Raw genomic sequence first — 4,864 nt, 5'->3', positions numbered from 1 at the left:
TCTGAGTATGATCGAAAAATGTCAAACGGATGTACTGTACACCGATTTCGAGAAGGCCTTCGATCGTGTCAATCACTTGAGATTGCTTCAGAAATTGGTGAGATTTGGATTCGGCCGACAAATTATCAAATGGTTCCATGGTTATTTGACATCACGAACGCAGTTTGTCGGAATAGGCGAAAGAAAGTCACGGACTTTCACTGTACCATCAGGAGTACCTGCGGGAAGTATGTTGGGACCATGTCTATTTATTGTTTTTATTAACGATATTGTCGAAACAGTATCAAATGTACTTGTTTTATTATTTGCAGATGATTTAAAATTGATTCGTACCGTAAAATCGCCCATTGATGCCATCATTTTCCAAAATGCGATAAATCAATTGAGTGACTGGTGTACCGAAAACAGCCTGCATTTGAATCTGAAGAAATGTTTTGTGATGACGTATGCTAAAGGTGGGAACATCGTCAACTACGATTATACGATTGACAACGGTCAACATACGTTTGAAAGGATCAGCATACACAAGGATCTAGGCGTTATTTTTGACACCAAACTAACGTTTTTCAACCACACCCATGCAGTTACAGCAAGTGCACACGCGGAAATTTCATAAAACGCACACTGAAAAATAAATTCACTATCGAATCTGCGAAAATGTTATACTGTGCATTAGTCAGGTCAAAGTTAGAGTACGCGAGTATTGTATGGCAACCGTACCACCTACATACACTCCGATAGAATAGAATCAATTCAAAAAGGATTTGTGATTTGGGCATTAAGGTTTGTTTACCAGAGAGACGAAAACTTTGTATTACTACCGTATCATTTTAGATGTGATGTTTTGAAAATTCAACTGCTTTGGAGAAGGCGTATAAATACCTCTATATTTTTAATTTATGACCTCCTTTTGGGTAGAATAGTGTCTAGTTCGCTTCGAAATAAAATTGTATACACACGACAGCAATATAACGTAAACCAAAGATATTTAAGAAATACAGAACTAATTAGAATGTTCACTTCGGACTATGCACACAATCAGCCATTTTATGTAGCTTGTAGGAATTTCAATTTAATACGTGAAACATTTTTAGAATCGGCATCGAGGCAAATTTTTAGAAATAATATTGTTAAGTTGGAGAATGTGATATTTGTTAATCGGTAAAAGGTTTAACTTATTAATTGTATTGAAACACTAGAAATTAAAACAATGAACACAATCGATGTCTGCTACTCCGAAGTCGAAAAGGCTGGTGGCTGGATATTCGATCGGGTAGTGATTCATTGTGAATGCTATTGTACAAAATGTTATGATAAATTCAGTCTGTGATCAGGAATAAATAAATAAATTAATTAATTTCTGATTTGGGCGATCGAAATGTGTGCCATTTTTTAGTTTCACTGGCAACCGCACCATGGCGCTACTGTCAACGTTGCTTGTCATCGTCGCGCTTTGGCTAATCTTATCGTTAGCTAATTTTGTATGGAATAAGAAATATATAATAATAAGAAATATATCTAATTTGTACAAGGTAAATGGAGAATACATCACCGCATGCGATCATGACGATACAGTCAATATTTTACGAAATGCAGGTAGTATATGCTGCTTCAAAAAGTGTACGTTTCTATATTAATTTTTGTTTTTTCATTCATGAACAGGAGATATTGTTGTACTTACAGTGAAACATTATAAAGCTGCTACACCCTTCCTACAAAAACAATGTAATTTTAAATTATTTTTCATGAGAGAAACAATTGAAACATTTTATTCAACTGAAGAATCCATATCAATATGACAACAATACGAACATAGTATTGACGTTCGCATTGTACAAATTATGTTGATGAGGTCGACGAAGATTCGCAGAAAACGCAATTGAAAAAATAACAACAATTATAGCAAAAAATACAAGATATTTTTTTTCAATTTAATGCATTTGACGATTTCATGCGAGTACAAATGAATGTCCGAGAATGAAAGTGAGTCTTCTCCTGAGAACATAGAAATGTGTAACAAATCTTAAAGATTTCATTGAATTGTAGTACCAACGCAAATTTTATTGAAATGAAACACGGCGTGTTACACTTCAATAAATTTTGTTTTGTTATTACATTTTGAAAAATTGCTTGCCGTGTGTTTCAATTTAAAATGCTTTTTTATGATGTTACGAATGAAAAAAATTGATTTTGATGTTACGAATAGAAAAAATTGGTTTTGATGTTACGAGTTTAAAAAAAAAATACTAATTTTTACGCTTTTTATGAGATCGATCAGAAAAGTCGTGAAAAAATCTTCAACATGAATTGGAATGTAAACTGCACTGCCGTAGGTCCGTATATATTTGACGTGTGTCATTTCAGCGGTCTTCCGTGTTTTTCATACAAGCCTCCCATGTAGATGGTGAAAAATCGCGAAAAATGAAAAAAATAATTAAATTTTTTTTCTTCAATTCTCAAATACTACTCAACTTTCTGTATCACTTGGTGAAATCAGAATGAAAAAAATCGCATTCCATATCATCTAAATCACGATCTGGACTTTTTTCACTGTTTGAGTGCTGTATACCGAGTCTCCGGGAGTTTCATACAAGCTTGCTATGTGATGCCCATTGAATAATCTTATATGTTGACATTTGATTTACATTCTTAAATTAGTCTTTTTTTTAACTCGTAACATCAAAACCAATTTTTTCTATTCGTAACATCAAAATCAATTTTTTTTATTCGTAACATCGTAAAAAAGCATTTTAAATTGAAACACACGGCAAGAAATTTTTCAAAATGTAATACCAAAACAAAATTTATTGAAGTGTAACACGCCGTGTTTCATTTCAATAAAATTTGCGTTGGTACTACAATTCAATGAAATCTTTAAGATTTGTTACACATTTCTATGTTCTCAGGAGAAGACTCACTTTCATTCTCGGACATTCAAATATCTTCCTCCTTTGGTTGTCATTCTTTCCACGATCTAAAGAAATAAGACCCCATCAATTTAACCAGTAAAATTTCTTCCATTTCTTCTTCATTTTTACAACACTTTTTTAAGTATGTCGGGATACTCCTGATTCTGACAATGATGCCATGTGTGCAGAGTTAAAAAAAGATGAAGGCTGGAAAAAATCTGTGAATAATAACAGGCCTGTTTCAATTGTATCAGAAACTGAACGAAATGATAAGAAGTGGATTGATATTATTTCAGGTAAGGCGGTAATCTGTATGCGCGTGTGTGAATGATATCACAATTCAAATTATTATTAATTTGTTATACAATCTATTAATGCTAAATTATACAGAGAACTTTTTAAATTTTTTTGAGCGCCCCTATAAAGTTGTTGTAGTAAAAGCAAATGTTTTCTTTACCATCTACATTTCTTACTAACACAATATTGAATTACATTTAGTTAAGCCTGCCAGATCGCCCGGATAAATTCGGGTTCGCCGGGATTTTCGAGGCCAAACCCGATCGAAAAATCTTCCGGCGCGGATGCCCTTTGATTTCAAAGTTTTTCTGTGGCCAATATTTTTCTTTTGGTTGAAAAAAATTATTTTGAAGGGATTCGCCCGGATTTTTCACAGTAATGAAATCCCTACTAAAGAGCTAGATGGTGGCGACAGTGGTAATGGGATTTTTAAATTTATTTGAACGACGCCATTTTTCTATACTTGTCCATTATGATGTACATGTAACAGAAGAAACACACAATCCATGTCCACGCTAGTGGACATAAATGGTTTGAAGAATATTTGCAACCGTCAATGTGAACTAGATCGAATTTGCTAACATACGATAAAAATGACTTAGAAAGTGTGTTTCAAAATAATATCACTGATGTCGACTGTCGACACCATTTTGAGTCGACACCAATTTGAGTGTTATTTTCTCACTTTAAGATCTTTCCAATGATTTGTATATGTACGTGTGTGTTAATTAGTGGCGCCAAAGTAACTGAATAAAAAACAATCTATTTGAAAATTAATAAAATTCATGTTTTGAACCACAGCTGTCTGTTTTGAATGTAAAAATGTATATCAAGTTTTTATTCACAGTAAACAGAAAAATTATCTACCAAATTTTGGTTTCGTTACTCATTCTTACCTTAAAGCTATTATCATTCGAACCATGAGTAAAACCAACTTCAAAAATACCACTTCCTCCTAATTTTGGGTCAAGAGATCCAAATTTGGCAATAAGATCTTTCAAATTCAACTTTCTAACACACTTTTTAATAGGAAGATCAAGACTTATCAAGTTGTTAGCAGAGATTTGACACATCAACATTCACTGTTAAAATTTTATTGGAATCGGCTACCGTTTTGGAGTTTCGGTAATTGAAAAAAATAGAAACAAGTCCAATTTTATTTTGCTTAAAACGCTACAGCGAACGATCGTTGACAGCTATGGTTAAAACTAATGAGGCTTAACTAATTAATTATAATTATATCAGCTATCAAAATTATCAATTTCCCAGAGAGTTATAATAACACGAATCGCATATGCTTCTGTGCAGCTCAAAATTTCAAATTGTGAAAATTGTGTATGATTTAAGTGGAGTCGACAGTTCGAATATATGACTCCCAAGATCTATGGGTGAGATCTAAAAGAACGTATGTATTTTTTTCGCCTTAAATTTTGGAAAAGGAATGTATGTGTTTGGCCAATTCTGTCTTACTGAAAGGGAAGTATGTTTTATACCGAAAAATTTTTGTAAAAGGAAAGTATGTTTTTCGGCTGAATGCCGAATGTTGATAAAGGAATGCATGTTTCGTACTAAATAAATTTTGCAAAAGGATAGTAAGTGATTCTGAATCAGTTGTTAAAAAAGGGATGCATGTTATAACGTATTTTTCTGGAATTGGG

General features: G+C 33.0%; 1 long non-coding RNA gene across 1 annotated transcript; it reads left to right on the top strand.

Moving 5' to 3' along the window:
* The first annotated feature begins 1,490 nt into the window (after window positions 1-1,490).
* Window positions 1,491-3,199, top strand: LOC116351973. Its single transcript, XR_004202239.1, has 3 exons — window positions 1,491-1,596; window positions 1,663-1,725; window positions 3,053-3,199. It is a non-coding gene; the product is annotated as an uncharacterized LOC116351973 (long non-coding RNA).
* The last annotated feature ends 1,665 nt before the right edge of the window (window positions 3,200-4,864 follow it).

The sequence above is a fragment of the Contarinia nasturtii genome, unplaced genomic scaffold (genome assembly GCF_009176525.2).
Source record: "Contarinia nasturtii isolate CC-2019 unplaced genomic scaffold, AAFC_CNas_1.1 Cnas_scaffold_6728, whole genome shotgun sequence".
Lineage (NCBI taxonomy): Eukaryota > Metazoa > Arthropoda > Insecta > Diptera > Cecidomyiidae > Contarinia > Contarinia nasturtii.
The sequence above is the reverse complement of the archived record's forward strand: the minus strand, read 5'-3'. Positions and strand labels throughout refer to the sequence as shown.